Source organism: Mytilus galloprovincialis, chromosome 4 (genome assembly GCF_965363235.1).
Source record: "Mytilus galloprovincialis chromosome 4, xbMytGall1.hap1.1, whole genome shotgun sequence".
NCBI classification, from domain to species: domain Eukaryota; kingdom Metazoa; phylum Mollusca; class Bivalvia; order Mytilida; family Mytilidae; genus Mytilus; species Mytilus galloprovincialis.
The window spans coordinates 14,124,733-14,141,671 of record NC_134841.1 but is presented as its reverse complement, the minus strand read 5'-3'; positions in this window follow the sequence as shown (position 1 = coordinate 14,141,671).

The following is a 16,939-nucleotide window of genomic DNA, read 5'->3' as shown; positions in this document are numbered from 1 at the left end:
TTGAATGTGTCTTACATTGATGTTCCTTGTTGACGATATGCAAGTCATTTAAAAGTGATTAGTTGAAAACACCTACATTATCATGATATATAATGCGAGAAAAAATGACATAGCCGCTCCTTTGCTACCTAAATATCACAAATACACTTTTTTAAGTACAAAGGATTTTGATACCAACTAAACAATTAATATTTTAAGTAAAGAGAAACATAATGCACTGTAAAATCAAATCACGGAAGATTGTTAAAGCGTCTTTATAAACTGAGTCATTGACAGAAAATCAACAACATGTAACAAGATTCTTTAAGGTTTAACTACATCACCGGAATTAATTCCTGACATTATACTAAGTCGACAGAAACCAGGAAGAAGCCGATGACAATAGTTCTAATACATCTTTTATTTAAATTTTAAAACATGTAGTGAAACAAATACTGACATTCGATATAAACAGTCTGTTTTAACATATCAAAGAAATTGTAAAGGAAAACCTAAGACAAACGTTGATAATAGATAAAACGAATAATTATGTAACGAATCTTTATTTTACAATGGAAGCGGATTTTGTAGAAGCTAGAATCTTTCTGAAATTGTAAAGATATTCTTAGCTTCAAAGGATATTATCCATCGGTTCTTTAATTTGAAATTTAATAAAAGAATATATACTGTTCATTATAAACAATGTAAAGAAGGATGTTATCAGTGCATCGTCTTATCGTTATCTATTTTTATTGATTACGAAAAAAAAAACAGTCCGGTTTTATAAAAGTACATTTTAAAATGAATAGTAGATAGGAACTACCAGATTCGTCTTGTAGTAAATTTTGGTTACAGAACTAACTTATTTGTTACGTTTCTCTCAGAGGGATGATACGTTTACGTTTAGATTTATGTTAAAAGAAAAGAAAACTTGTTTTTATCAATTTGGATTGTTCTTTTCTGTATTGTAGATTACTTTGCATCTGTTATCCGTTGCCTCTCAGAAATTACTTATGCACTAGCCTGTATGAGCACTTCAAAGTTCGATCTACCAACAATCAATGAATTGTATGCCCTGATTAGATACAGGGGCGGATCCAGCCATTTAAAAAAAGGGGGGTTCCCAACCCAGGATAAGGGTGGTGGGGGGGGTCTAACCACATGTCCCCATTCAAATGCATTGATCGTCCAAAAAAAGGGAGTTCCAACCCTCGTAACCACCACAATAGACACGTGGCTCAGCAATCTTTAAACACACTGACATCCGAACAGTCAGACGATTTTCGACATTAGACACGTACGCGTATTTTATCAACATTTGAACACACCTAACCATAAAATACATAAGATCCTTAACAAAACACATGAGTCTAAATCTTCAAGTTATGAAAAGTTCTGAAAAAATACAAACAGAATCGAAGAGATCTGTCCTCATCGCCCGATTCTTTTAAAAAGTTCTGAAAAAATACAAACAGAATCGAAGAGATATATTCTCTATAAAAATACACACACACAGACGCCAAAAATTCTGTCTTCACCTAATTTAAAAAAAAAAAACAAAAAACCTGCACTATAGAAGTTGCATTGTGCCATATCAATGCCTATGATTTCATGCTGCTGTCAGCACAATCCTCCATTAGGAACAATAGCTCATCAGCTTACACGGTCGTATAATCAGATGTAAAGAAACGTGACAGTGATTCATAATGGTAAAATCATAAATCGGAGTAATTTGGTAATAATATTGTACGGGATGAATTGATTTCCCGTGGCGTCATATGGATATTTATATATCAATATGTTCCTTTGTTTTTACTTATAAGTCATATACCCCTTTTAATGATTCATACTTTTGATGAATGAAAATACGAATTTGATCGATAAAAGTTCTTGTGACCTCCGCCTGTATCAATAATATGAATTCAAGATACTTAAATAAAACATTTAGATTGTCATCACACATATACTCGGTTTTCTGTCCAAGTAATAACACTAAAATTAAAATGCAGTTTACAAGTGAGAAGAGCTAATTACTCGGTTTCAAAAAATATATTACAAAATGTAGAATAGATACCGCCTAGTTGATGTATATATAGACGAGCGCATTGTTTAGTATGAATAATGCAAATGGAAATGTATAGAAATACTGTATATTATATTTTGATTAAAATGGGAATTTGTACCCGGATTTTCACCAACCATAGAATAATTATTTGTCTTTGTTATCTTCATTTTCTACGTATTTGGTTTAAAAAAATCAACAACGTTAATATGAGCAAAGTGCCATTATGTTACTTCAGTGCTAGCAATAATATACTTTTAATAAACATATTTTAGTTGGATCGGGACTTTAATTTTCAAATTTTCAGACCTATTCAAAAATTGCTCTTGTAAAAACGGCAGTCAAATAGATTGAAAAACTGTACATTTTGAAACTAATATAAGAATGCATTTTAAAAATGTATAGTGTATGTTGTTATGCCATTAGTAGTCATTGTTATATTTTAAGTCATGTTATTTGTTCTTTGGTCGGGTTGTGGTTTCTGTGACATATTTTCCATTTCCATTCTTAATTTTATGTTTTGGTAATGTTTATAACGAATGACTTGTCATCCTCGATCGTAGGGTTTGCTTGAATGCTCTCCTTAAAACTGGCATTTATGCATAAAAATAAATGGAAATAGCTGCCGGGAAAAACTTCAATATTTTTCCAAGCCTATATTTTAAACTATACATTTTTAAATTTGAATGATCATAAATGTGTTTCCCAATTAAAGATTCAAACAGCGGTTACTTAATTTCAATCGCTAACCATTTGTTGCTATGTAAAGGTTAACTGTTTTTAAACGTACGTGTTTGTGTTATTAAAAACACGTTTTACGTTTTACTGAGTATAACTATGGCCGTTATGCAAACTACAAATGTTTTCTTTTTTCCCGAATGCGTCAAATGCGTCACCTATCAAATCAAATATCCAATACAATGCTATGTATTTCACACAAGACAAAAAAAAAAAACAAAAAAAACAACAAAAAACGGAAATTACAGAAAAAAAAGGAATTGAGATTACTTCCTTGCCCTCTAAAAGAATAAACTCAAGTAATAACTTCCTCAGTCAATTTCTATATTCTTATTTTTTTCTTTTTATGCTTTACATTTAGTCAAGCGTCAAGTTATAGATTTATACAGACATTTGTGTTTTACTACAGTTGGAATACATTGCTGTAAATACATGGCATTTATTCGTAACAATTGTGTGATTGGTTGTAAATAGAAATGTTTGTATGGGATTTAATCCTGACAATTAGTAATCAATGTTAGATAGCTCATCTTCTGACCGATTTACCATCATGATAGATTCCAATTTATCTTATCGCTAACTTTTTATGTACTTGAAACCAAGTTATTTAATCACTTTGTGTCATGTCCTGTTGTATGCATATATGCTTGACTTCACAAATGACATCCGACCTTGCAGTTCCAATGACTTCTATTGGCCTATCTCCAACCCGAATACAAGAGTTTTACGTCACAAATAGCGACTTCATTTCATACCTTGATATTTATCTTGATTTTAGCGGAAGCGGTTATTGATCAAATCAAGTTTGTTCAAGTCATTGTTGTCGTGCTAAGGTCAACATTTCAGGAACTAACCACTTGATCCACAATTAAGACTAACATTACAGTTTTAAAGGCGAACCTTATCATTTAATTTTAAGTCACAATACCAACTTGTTGTTATACATGAATGTTTTATGTCCTGGTCTCATGAGTATTGTCAATAGCAAGTTCTTTTTCTAGAAATTTTTTGATCTGTTAGCTTAGACGGGATAAATGTCCAATCAACATTGTAATCTCAATTTCATTGTTATAGTATCTCATCCCGGAACTACATAGAACAGAGTGTGTGGTAAACCAATGGAGCTGTAACATTTGTTTATGTATATAGTGAAAATAACTTACCAGTATAAATCATTAAAATTGTAAATTCCAAACTAAATTTATTTGTTAAAATGCTCTACAACAGTTTCCAGCAAGCAATACATTTTAAGTTATTATGTATGATAATTGTTTTCACTTTATCTATAATAGTTTGTGAAAACATATTTTAAAAGAACCCTGCCATTAAAATACTCAAAATCATATGAACAAACTTTTGAAACATGATTTATTGATGCCAATTCTGGTCTGAATCATGAAAAATGTGAACAATTGTAAAAAGAAAAACAGCCTGATTTATGACAGAACAACAAACGAAAAAAATATATTACAGAATTGCTACGAACAACAACTAGTTCATTACAGTACTATACCTGGAACAGGCACATAGAAATGTGGCAAGACTAAACATATTTGCGTCATCAATCAACCCTCCAATTAACCTAGGCTGTGGTGTTAAAAGCACAACACAAGAACAAAGTGTAAATATCAACGAAAATGACTGTACTCTACAAAACAACACGATCGACAAAACATAACTAAAATCAAATATCGCTACGTCGAACTCAGTACATGTTGAAAAGGTATTTGACAAATTCTTAATGAACCATCGTTGAATAAACTTTCAAATCGGACTTAAGATGAAACATTTTACTTTATTCTAATGTGTCTTGCACATTGACATGATAATTCTGGACACTTTTTATTGTTGACGTGATATAATTTTAGATTTGATTTTAGACATATTTTATTCATTAAGATATGAAAAGGATTGAGCAACAGGCACAGCCTATAAAAGCTCTCTCCATATTACATGTTCAAGGTATAATTCAATTATAACAACTGTATTAAAATAATGTAATATACATGTAGTGGAACATGCATGCTACTTATGAGCACACACGAGCAAATATATGTTTACAGTGTTACTTACTAAATGCAAAGTATATTTTTAAAAATATATAGGCAATTACTCATCATGTATTCAAGAACCTTGAAACATGCAAATATCCTTTATAAGTCATTAGAAATATATATATATATATGGCTTGAAAGAGACACTAAGCTTGCTTAGTGGATTAAATGAATTAATGTTTAAGTGGAGGGAAAAAAAATAAAAAATAAAACTAAATGAAACAAAAAATAAGTTAGTTTCAAACAAAACGTTGAGTGTCACTGATATATTTATGAACAGATTTAAAAATAGCAATATTCATATCATATGAAAATAATCTGTTTCCAAAAAGTAATAATTCAATATTTATATCAACATTATCAGCAATGGAGTTAATGGAATCAAGAAGGATCTGTCTTACATCATTGTACTTAGGGCAAATGAAAAAGAAATGTTTGTTATCCTCAACAGGGTGATTACAGTTTGCACAAAAAGTGTTCTCGGATAAGAATTGATTAAACAGATGAGATTTTAGGTTGCTAGCATTATTTCTGAGTTGACAATGACTTATATTAAGTTTCCTTATCCCATAGTTGAAGGGTTTAAATATATCATCAGTCCTATAAAACTTTTCCAGTCCACTTCTAAATATACCCAAACTTGGGGATTTTTGTAAACTCAAAGGAATTAATTTTAGTTGCTAGTTGTTTTGTTTTTGACTTGCTGGTTTATTTCTCGACGACTTCAAACTTAGAATAGAGCCAAGTTGTTTACCATATAAGGGTCATGGGTTTAGCGGATACCTATAGTGTTGTGATTGGAGAGTCTCCCTGTGAGTATCTAAGCTTTTGTGAATATATATTGTGTTTGAATGCACGGGTTCCCTACACGTTACATGGCTCAATCCATATACGTGGTGTTTGGATGCACGGGGTCTCCCTAAACGTTACATGGCTCAATCAATATATGTGGTGTTTGGATGCACGGGTCTCCCTAAACGTTACATGGCTCAATCAATATATGTGGTGTTTGGATGCACGGGTCTCCCTAAACGTTACATGGCTCAATCAATATATGTGGTGTTTGGATGCACGGGTCTCCCTAAACTTTAAATGGCATAATCAATATATGTGGTGTTTGGATTGATGATGCTTCGTATACACATTAATTGAGATACCCGACTTATCATTGAGTTCACCAGATGCGAATTCGCCCAAAAATAACAAATAAACAATCTGTGCATTTATTAAATGGAAATTTCCAAAAAATTGTGTAGAAAACTTCCAGAATAATTCAACATTTTAACGATAAATGAATAGAAAATTCACATTCCATGTCAACACATCTGAACTGACAGTTGAGCTCGTGGTTATTTTCGGGACCCGGGAAAGATTGATCAGTCAGCAGTTGCATCAATCCAGTGGATGTAAACACTCATCAAAGATGTTAGGCTTTAAAAGTAAATACATGAATGCCAGATCTCAAATTTATACGTTGTGTCTTTAGTGTGTTGCTCCGGAATGGTAAGGAGATCCTGCTCCATATCAGGGTCAAATAACTGTGTAGCATTATTCTCTTCAAATTATAAAATATCCTTGTTTATATTATGAATTAAATCCGTCTTAATGTGTTTGTCCGCTACATTTTTTGGCCTTGATTAACGTCTGTGATTTGCTGTATAATACTATAGCAGTGCCTGTAATTTAAACAAATCTTCCTGTGTCTATTCATTTGTGCAGTTTAATGCGTGTCATTATCATGACTATGTTTGGTTTTCTTTTTGATATTATGGTCCGGCTTTCCTCCGTTTGATATTTTGTACGATTTTTAATGATACTATGCATAGTTTGTCTTCGTATATTCTTTTCTTATCCGTCTGATTTGCAAAGAAGTGTTTTTAATTTTCTATTCTTTATTTTCAAATTGTTTCTTCTGTGAGATCATTTGTTTTTATTTACGAATTGTATGGAGAAGCTACTGGGTTCACTGATCTTTAATTAACGGTAAATTTCATTAATCCTTATTACATATTAATCGTGTTTTTTCCTACCAGCAATTGTTTACATTTTATTTTAAAAATCAAATCTTGAAGAAACGTGAAAATATTTATTTGTTAGCTCACTCTACTGTTATAGTTCAGTGGTTTTAATAAAATAAATCTTAAGTATAGTAAATCAATGTAAACAGATTGAAATTAATTTTATACGAGAATTTTAAAACATAATATGTACCTTTACGATGAAATTAAAATTAAAATTTTGTAATCTCGAATAACAATATTGAATTAGTGATAGGTCGAGTCTGGTATATGTAAGTACAAATGTTATCTTACTTCCACTAAAGTCCATTGCACATCTATTATAACCAATGCTCTTACTTGGCATTTTTTATGAATACATTACTAAATTGTCTAATGCTTAGTCCGTTGCTGTGTGTGTTACATTTTAATGTTGTGTCGTTGTTCTCCTCTAATATTTAATGCGTTTCCCTCAGTTTTAGTTTGTTACCCCGATTTTGATTTTTGTCCATAGATTTATGAGTTTTGAACAGCGATATACTACTATTGCCTTTATTTACCTTCATAAACAATGATGCCCATGTTATTCAGTTATCACTATTTTGAATGAAGTTTAGAATCTGAGTCAATCCTTGGGTTAAATTGATTGCTGGCGTCTGATATAGAATCTGAGTCAATCCTTGGGTTAAATTGATTGCTGGCGTCTGATATAGAATCTGAGTCAATCCTTGGGTTAAATTGATTGCTGGCGTCTGATGTAGAATCTGAGTCAATCCTTGAGTTAAATTGATTGCTGGCGTCTGATGTAGAATCTGAGTCAATCCTTGGGTTAAATTGATTGCTGGCGTCTGATGTAGAATCTGAGTCAATCCTTGGGGTAAATTGATTGCTGGCGTCTGATATAGAATCTGAGTCAGTCCTTGGGTTAAATTGATTGCTCGTGTCTGATGTTGTCAGTTTTTATGGACTTTTTAAAAGTGCCTTGGGGTATATTTTTTTGTTTTATTGTTTTAATGAAGTCTTGGGAATTATGAGAATCTCTAAAATATATTTCACATGCAATATCTATATCACATAAAATTCAGATATATAAATAACCTTATTCTTAGAATATGAAAGACCCTTTCGACTCGTCTTTTTACATATTAAAGCTGGTTTATATCGTATCACTTCTATTTGGAGGTGGAAAATGTTCCGTTCATATATAAATTATGAAATTTCCAATCATTTTCGATGCCCCGTAATATAAACCTGCATACAACGGGCATGATTATATTAGTATAAATAAAGCCAACAGCAGTATACCGGTGTTCAAAAGTCATCAATTGATTCCTAGAAAACAAATTCGGGCTACAAACTAAAACCGAGGAAAACACATCAACCATAAGGGGAAAACAAAGGAACAACAGAAACACTGAAGTGCAAAAAAAAAAAAACAAAACGCCATCCTGCATTACATTAACAACATTTTTCTCATCTTCAATCTTATCATTATATGTATGTAGTCTGTATTTCAATACGTGATCGTATAAAGTAGACGTACGTGAGATCTTTTAACAATTATCCTGATCCACTAGTACTAAAAAGTAAAATCATAAGAATACTGAACTCTGAGGAAAATTTAAAACGGAAAATCCCTAATCAAATGGCAAAATCAAATGAAATCAACTGTCATATTCCTAACTTGTTACAGGCACTTTCAAATGTAGAAAATGGTGGATTGAACCTGGTTTAAAATGTATGTTCTCTCATACTAATAAAATGCTCCGTATACTTATAATTCATGATTCATGGATGGCTGATATACAAAAGACCAATGTCAAATTGCATTGCACTATTAACCTACTTACTTTTGTCGAACATTAAATTAATTTTGAAGATGTCTATGGATTGCTGTTTGTTATAAGACTAGAAGCAAATACTTTGGTTTGCTAATGACTAAAACAAATTAATAACATATCAGTTCTGATGTTGTGACCAGTAGTTTGATGAGTACAAATGGCAAACAATTTTGGCTGACACTGGGAAACAAGGCGCGAAATAAGGTGGGAAAATTTGCATTTCAACAGGTCAGTCATTGATCTCCCTGATGTGGTTTGGGGGGGGGGGGCATTTTTGTTTACGTAATAACTTCTAAAATCCACAATAGAATTAGTGCCACTGGTGAGTCATGTGTAACTGAAACGTGCATTTGTAAGCTTGGTAGATGATTTATCATAATCATGAATAGAGAGACCTGTTTATATTTTGATGGTTGAAATCCCTGCCGGTAAATTTTTTGCCCCCGAAGGTATCACTAACCAAGTACATCCTGTGATGACAGGAAATATCATTGATACGTAAATTTTCTGTTAATTTTCTATAATTATTCATAACACTAACTATAAAATCATTCGAACATAATCTGTTTCTATCCCAGTCATAGATGGTCGTATGTGGGTCACAATTTGCGTTTTGGGGTTTTCAATGCTCTTCAACTTTGTTCTGAATTTATATCCATCAATTTTATTTCACGGGGAAAATGAAAAAAAAAATATGTTAATCTGACATGACAAATAAAATATGAAATACTAATTAGTTCTTTTGCAATGGTATTCAAATGAAATGCGCATTTTTAATGTTTAAAAATTTTTACGTAAACAGCTATCGTGCGTATTCACTTTCATAGTATTTAATTATCATAATAAACCAATGGAAGCCTTTTAAGAATGACACCACATTTCTCCGTGTAATTCTAACCACTATACAGTTCATAACTAATAAGTTGCTGAACACATTAATAAAATTATAATATACCGCAGTAGGTGGTGAGGGAAGTCAATTCATAAATAACTACTTTTATTGGAATGGAACATAATTAAAGTGCCATGGTAAGCGTTACGTCACGTACTTGTCATATGAGAAGTCTGAGTCTGATTTTCACCTATTATTTGGGGAACATTTATCGAATTCAAAAGAATCATATATTCTTGTAACATTAAGTGTCATGTGTTATTTTCCAACTGTTTTTTATTTTGTCAAAGATCTACATTTAATGACACATTAATTACATGATTATATAATCATTAGATCAAACATTATAACTGTTTTTGAAGCTAAACATCACGAATACACATTTCTTTTTATATTTATGACTAAGAATTAAAAAGATTTAATCAGTCGACACCATATACTTGAACTGATATAGAAGTACTTTGAAATCTGAATAACAAAAGATACATAATTGTTTTAATAACATAAAGTAACGAAAATAATTTCTCTTCTTTATCGATATTCTGCTGTCAACATTTTGGAACAGGGTTTCAATTATCCCCCTTATAAAAACTCCGACTCCCGTTCCCCTCCCCTAAAGTTGACTATCAACTCTTTTGTAGCCCTTCATTATTTCTGAAGGAACCATTGAAAGGTCCTATTAAACAGAGATTTTTGTTTTGGAGTATTAAAAACGATCATTTTAATACCTTTCTAGTAGAATTATATATTTCATGAATTATTATGATATATAATGCATGTCTTAAAAAAGTAATACGATTTCACAAAAATCGATAGATTTAGAATATTTACTTCTTGTGCGGATGAAACGTTTCTCTTTTCTTTTGCAATTATAACAAACAAAAAATGAAAAATTTAGCTTTCGCAAGATGAACAAGAAATGGTACTATCTTTCAACGCAGCAAGACAACTTAAAGCTACAACAAGCATGATACTACAATTATTTAATACATGTATTAGTTTATGCAAGGTCGTTGATGTCTTCATATATAATAGTGCATTGAACTCAATAAAGTACTCTAAAAAACGAAAAGTAACACATAAATAGATATAAGCTTTTCTGATAGGCAAAATAAACAAACGTGTTATACTTTTCACACTACAGAAGAAAAAACATAGAACATGTCATTTCTATAGGAAACATAGCATTCCAAAGATACAGTTCTCATAAATCAATGCTGAAACCATTTCCATGCAAACAATCATGCCTGAAAGGTTGGTAAACAATAGAAATCCTTGTTACATTAGCAGTGTAGTAGATCTTAGTGCCTCCTGGCTGTCATTTGAGAATAATGAATACGTTCTGTGTATGAAGAGCAAACTTGTACTTCAAGAACTACCTGAAATGACTGTTAAGATTCATTGCATGCCCAAAAATACATATCGAATTGTTGTTTAATTTTACCTCTTATCCTGTAGTATTTGTTCATTTGGTATAAGCAAATGAAATGGCTTATTAATCACCTCCAGACTATTCACTTCTTTGTTTTAGAACTGGTTTGACGAGGGGCAAATGCCTTTTGGATCGGAACGAAACTACTCAGTACTCAGAAAGGCATCTAAAAGTTTAAGAATACATTCTATGCAGTAAAAAAATGAGTCTCCATTTTTTTTTTCAGGAAAAAATAAGTGTTCAAAACCGACTGTAAAGTCTTCTTTCCTATAAATGTTGTCAAATTGTGGTTGTGTACAAAGATATGGTTTTAACAACATCATTCCTGCATGGAGGGGGACTTCGAAGGATTATTGTCTTGCATTTGAATTTTCATCGAGTGTGGCTAAATCATTAATACATGAAGATCGACCATTTTTTACACGAAAATGAAGTAACGAAAAGTTAGCATTTTCGGTCGGTTCTGAAATAAGTAACTAACAAGCAATTATGTTGACTCCAAAACAAAATCACCAAACCATAGCGCGGTCCAAAAAAATCGCTATTCGAAAACTGATAATGTATCTGCAATAAATCGTAAGATAATATATGACAGATGCTGAAAAGTTAACTTAATGGGGAATCCTTCTTGCAAGGAAATGTAATGAATTTATAAGTGTGTATAACCCCCGAATTGAAAAAAACCGGTATACAGTATTTATATGAAAAGACATTTTAAACCTACATGTAATTAAATGATAACGTGTTTACCCAGCCGATAAGGAACATACAGTCTGATAAGTCGGTAACCCTTAACATGCCAGTCTACAGTATGTTTAAGCAAACAGAATGCCAATAGTATTTAAGGCCGTTCATCGACGAGGCATTCATAATGCAAATATATATTTAAAACCTTTGTCAAATTATCAAGAAATAATTCAGTTAATTTGTGGATGGATTGTTTTGATAAAATCAAATTTAAACCTCTTCTCATTGTGAAACTTTGAATAATTGAATAGAGGGAATGCTTTAACAGTAAAATGTTCTATAAATAGATCGATTTTAAATGACAATAAAATCAACTTTGTTTTCACAATTATGGAAATAAATACCGTAATGTGAGTATCTTCTGATTTTTTCTCTTTGTGGTTTCCCTCAAGCTTGTTTCGGTATACAGTTGCAAGCTTCTACCTGTGTACAATGCATTGCAAATCGAAGTTATTAAGTGTTTCGCGTGAATAAATACGGGTTAATGCTATGGGGTTGATACTGAAGAAATAAACACATCACTTTTAATGACACACAACTATGAAGAATTAAGAAAAGTATTGGCAATGGCGTGCTTTAATTATCTTTTTAAACCGAGAACATTTTTTTTTTTAACTTGGGACGTCTGACATGCGAATGCTTAAAGAAGTAAAAATATATTTAAATGTAATCGATATGTATACAGAATTAAGGAAGTATAAGTTTAACAGGCTTGGTTTTCTTTTAGAATATAGATTTTCATAGAAACTACAAAAATAAATGTGTTATTGAAATGTATCATTTTTTTTATAAACCTTGAAAATATAGCATGTAAACGTATATATACAGATCCAAAAAGTCATAGCGGGTTCACGAAAAGAACCTTGGTTGAACTATATATTGTAAGATTTGCAAATTAAAAAAGATGTGTTATTCATTATATATTTAATATATAAGTATTAGGATATAAATCAAAGTTATGCAGGGGGCGTTGTAATTACACGTAACGACCCTCACAGATATGCAAGTACGAGGAAGGCATAATTTGTACTAACACGGAATTATTGTAGACGAATTGATACATAGTACTTGACAGACGTAAATATGTTTCAGAGTAATTCATTTCATATAAATAATATTAACATTTACATTCTTTTGTAATTATATACAACCTCACACTACTATCGTTCTAACGTACTTAAAAAGTTAAACAACGAAATTTGAATTTAAATGCACTAATTATGAACGCACTAATGGTTGTTTCTATAAATAGTAGTAGTGAACTTCAATTTTAATCCATTCCTACAATAACATGTGTAATGTCAATTACCTCAAGTAGGGTTTCCCCCAAAGGTTGCACCAGGTATTATGGACTCTTGTTTCAACACTTTCAATGACTTTTGCGGAGGTTGCTATTGACAGAGAGACATGCACGGTGTAATGGTGTTAATAAGGAAACTTAGTACATATATACATAAGGAATAAAATTATCCCATGACCTAAACATACAGTGAGACAAGGTGCTTCAACAAGGTAGATTATCTCATGACCTAAAAATAGAGTGAAACGGGTGCTTCGGCAGGATAAATCATCTCAAGACCTTAAAATAGTGTGAAACGAGGTGCTTCAGCAGGATAAATCATCTCATGACCTTATAAAAGAGTGAAACGAGGTGCTTCAGCAGGATAAATCATCTCATGACCTTATAATAGAGTGAAACGAGGTGCTTCGGCAGGATAAATCATCTCATGACCTTATAAAAGAGTGAAACGAGGTGCTTCAGCAGGATAAATCATCTCATGACCTTATAATAGAGTGAAACGAGGTGCTTCGGCAGGATAAATCATCTCATGACCTCAAAATAGAGTGAAACGAGGTGCTTCGGCAGGATAAACCATCTATTGATCATGTTATTTTAATAAGGGATATGTGATATTTGCATACAAAAATAGCCAACTCACCGGAGGCCAAATGAAGCAGACTGTCATATGATTGTGACGGCACATCCATTAGTAATTGGTTAATACCGCAGTCCCACTACGCCACGATCGTACTACGATCTGTGAAAAAAATGAAATTTTTGGCGATCGTAGTTCGATCGTGTAGATCGCAGTTAGGTAGTATCACGGTCGTGGTGCGGTTTTCAAGATCGTGAAGAACGTGACCGACTTTGAACATGTTCAAAATAATCGTGGTGTGGACGTGGCGAAACCAGGTCGTAGTAGAAGCGTAGTTAGAGCGCAGTAAGGTCGTGGTAAGATCGCAAAGGTCGCAATACCATCATAGCGAGAGCGTAGCAAAAGCGTGATTTGTTTCGGAGAGGCTGTGCTACGATCTTACAGCGACGTTATCACGACCTCACTACGACCATTACGTTCTCACCGTGACCCAACTACGCTTCCACTACGACTATACCACGCTGTTCACGACCATAGTACGATTCTAGAACGCCCTTGCCGTCCTCATCACGCTCTTCTTACGTTCTGCCTACGTTCACACTACGACCATCATTCTCACTGTCATTTTCACATAAACTATATAAAAAAGCTCCCTAGATTTTGTTTGTCTGTATGTAATTATCCATTTGCTCTAACGGCTCAACCATGCTTCTCGTTTTTTATTAGATTATACCGTTGGTTTTCCCGTTTACTGAATGGTTTTACACAAGTAATTATTGGGCCCTTTATAGCTTGCTATTCGATGTGATCCAAGGCTCCGTTTTGAAGGCCGTACCTTGGCCTATAATGTTTTACCTTTATAAATTGTAACTTGGATGGAGAGTTGTTTCATTGGCACTCATACCACATCTTCCTATATCTATTGACACATCTGTGTCATCTCGGCTATCGTTCACCAAAATATCATCATTTGAGCTTTATGGACCAGCAATAGGTTGTAATTTAGGTTGGATTGGTCGGTCCCACATCTCTGCTTGATCAGGATTCGTTACTTTGCTCCCTCTGCCTCTACATCAGCCCCTACCACCACGCCCACGTGTTCTAGTAGATTTTGGTGGCATGACTGTATTGTTTCCGAGAAATCTACGTTTTAAACAGAAAATGAAGGAATGGAACTGTATTGATATGGAACACGATGTTGACGTTATTGCTGAGAACGAAGAAAGATCGCGGTATGAACTTAGTATAATCGTGGTAAGAAAGTGCTATAATCGCAGTAAGATCGTGTTGCAATCGGATAACTCGTGGTATGGTCGTAGTAAGAACGTGAAGAGCGTAGAAAGATCTTGATAAGCGTAGTGATGTCGCAGAATGAGCTCGGTCAGAACGTGGTATAATCGTAGCGGGATCGTTGTAGAAGCGTAAGGAGGACGTAGAAGAATCGAGAAAGCAATGAAAATTTACCTTTATAAGCCGCTCATACCGTGACCTCACCACGATCTGAAATTATTTTAGATCGCGGTGAGCGTGGTGCGATCGTGGTCTAGTGGGACTGTTGCGACCTCACTACGCTTATCAAGATCTTTCTACGCTTTTCACGTTCTCACTAGTATACGACCATACCATGAGTTTTCCGATTGCAACCCGATCTTACCACGCTTCTACTGCGATAATAGCACGTCCTTTCCACGATTATACTACGTTCATACATCGTGTTCCATATCAATACAGTTCCATTCCTTCTATTTCTGATTAATACATAGATTTCTTGGAAACAATACAGTCATGCCACCAAAATCTACTAGAACACGTGGGCGTGGTGGTAGGGGTTGATGTGGCATGAGTGTCAATGAGATAACTCTCCATCCAAGTAACAATTTATAAAAGTAAACTATTATAGGCCAAGGTACGGCCTTCAAAATGGAGCCTTGGCTCATACCGAACACCAAGCTATAAAAGGCCAACAAAAATTACTAGTGTAAAACCATTTGAACGGGAAAACCAACGGTCTAATCTATATAAAAAAAGAGAAGCATGGTTAAGACGTTAGAGCAAATGGATAATTACATACAAACAAAATATTTTATGTGAAAATGAATATGAGAATGATGGTCGTAGTATGAACGTAGTCAGGTCGTAAGAAGAGCGTGATGGGGATGGCAAGGGCGTGCTAGAACCTACTACGGTCTTGAACAGCGTGGTATAGTCGTAGTGGAAGCGTAGTTGGGTCGCGGTGATAACGTGATGGTCGTAGTGAGGTCGTAATAACGTCGTTGTGAGATCGTAGCGCAGTCTCTCCGAATAGAATCACGCTTTTGTTACGCTCTCGCTACGATGGTACAGCAACCTTTGCGATCTTTCTACAATCTAAGTGCGCTCTCACTACGCTTCTACTACGAGCTGATTTCGCCACGACCACACCACGATTGTTTTGAACATGTTCAAAGTCGACCACGCTCATCACGATCTTGAAGACCTCACCGCGACCGTGATACGACCTTACTGCGATCTACACGATCGCACTACGATCATCAAAATTTTTCACAGATCGTAGTGCGATCGTGGCCTAGTGAGACTGCGGTATAAGAACGTAGTAAGATCACGGTATGAACATAGTATAATCGTGATGAGAACGTGCTATAATCGCATTAGAAGCGTGGTAAGATCGTGTTGCAATCGGATAACTCGTGGTATGGTCGTAGTGAGAACATGATGAGCGTAGTAGGATGATGATAATCGTAGAAAGAGCGTGGTGAGAACGTGGTATAATCGTAACGGTATCTTTGTTGAAGAGTAATAAGGTCGTAGTATCATCGTGAAGTCAACGAAAATTAACATTTTCATGCCGCTCATACCGCGACCTCACCACGATCTGAATAAATTCAAGAACGCAGTGAGCGTGGTGCGATCGTGGTCTAGTGGGACAGGGGCTAAAGCAAGTTACACGACAAAACAGGTTTTAACGCCACGTAGGCAATATCAACCAACAACTCCTATTTGCAAAGTGTATACACCAAGCTAGGACTACGCTAAAGTCAGTATTAACATAGGGTGGTGTGGTATGATCGCCAATGAGACGACTATACTAACGCACGAAAGTCGATCGGTTATTGTTTTCCCATCCTAATGATTTGCCAAGAGAAAAAAGATTCCCCAAAACGGTAAGCATAGATGAATTATATAGATTTCTTTATATCGCGGGAGTAGAAATTTTGTATATTTACTATTTTTATGGTTCAACGTACTTGTATCCTATTATTATCATTAACGAGGAAGAAATTATTACTAGAAAATTACAAATAAAAATTATACTTAAAATG